The 1,049-nt window shown below is 34.1% G+C and overlaps 1 protein-coding gene across 1 annotated transcript in view; it reads left to right on the top strand.

The window, feature by feature from the left end:
* The window catches only part of LOC119593792, a gene marked incomplete in the record, with an annotated part of 129,698 nt that extends 129,070 nt beyond the window's left edge, over nt 1–628 (top strand). The window contains 1 exon segment of the mRNA XM_037942816.1: nt 1–628.
* Nucleotides 629–1,049: the final 421 nt, after the last annotated feature.

Raw genomic sequence — 1,049 nt, 5'->3', positions numbered from 1 at the left:
GAAGACTGAGAGAGAATGAGTGAGTGTGTCAGTGTATTTTAGTTTTTCCGTTTGTGTGTCATTATCTGTGAGTAGTGTTTTTCAGAAAGACGTCGACCGTTTTGTTTCCAAGCGTATGTCTGTTTCTCAGTCTGTTCCATTTGTCGATGTATTTGTCAGTCATGTGTATGTGATTGTTTAGTTGTTTTTTTATCGACTGTGGATTGTCTTTTTTGTCTTCTAATTATACTTTGTGTCACTTTATGTAATACTGGAAAATCTGCGTGTCGTTTTAATTAAAGTGCATCCTTAATGTCAGATCTTATAGGTTGTATAGCTATTCACCATAGAACGTAGATTCAGTTTGTATTTATTGCATTTAATCTAGTGTTCTCCGGGATTAATATAGATTTTATTAATCCATATAGCAAGAAGAAAACAAAGGCTCCTTCACTTTATTTTTACATAATCGGCTGAATGTTTTTTGCATAGAATTGATACCCTATTTTTCTTCAAATGTATGATTGGTACAATTTATTAATATTGTTATGTACAGTTATTAAGGCAAGTAAAATTCCAGGTATCATGTGTAAGGCTTTAGACCTTATGGATACAACGATACACCTAATAAAATCTGTCTGCCAATCAAGCAAGATTATTTCTTACCTCGTTCGATTTGGGATTGTGGTAGGAAGTTGAAGATGGAGATAAAACAGAAAATTAAGAACCAGAAACTTCACGAGAAAAACAAATGACAAACGGCACCCAGACAAATAAAAGATATTGATATATATTATTACAGTACAAAAATGTGTTTTACTTCATTCCATGTATGATGAGAGACCATCTGTGTAATAGATACCAGCTGGTTAATGACAACCCTTCAGCAATACACCATCTGTCTGCAACCTGTTAACACTGCTTCAACGCCAGATGTTGCATATATTCTTCATGCCTTTGTAGTAATATCAGCTGTTTACTCGACACTTTACACCTCACCAATGTAAGATGAATGTCGCTATCATCTGTACAGAAACTTCAGATAATGTCTTCCCATTGTTTTTTTTCCC

The sequence above is a fragment of the Penaeus monodon genome, chromosome 32 (genome assembly GCF_015228065.2).
Source record: "Penaeus monodon isolate SGIC_2016 chromosome 32, NSTDA_Pmon_1, whole genome shotgun sequence".
NCBI lineage: Eukaryota > Metazoa > Arthropoda > Malacostraca > Decapoda > Penaeidae > Penaeus > Penaeus monodon.
This window is presented reverse-complemented; position numbering and strand designations above follow the sequence as displayed.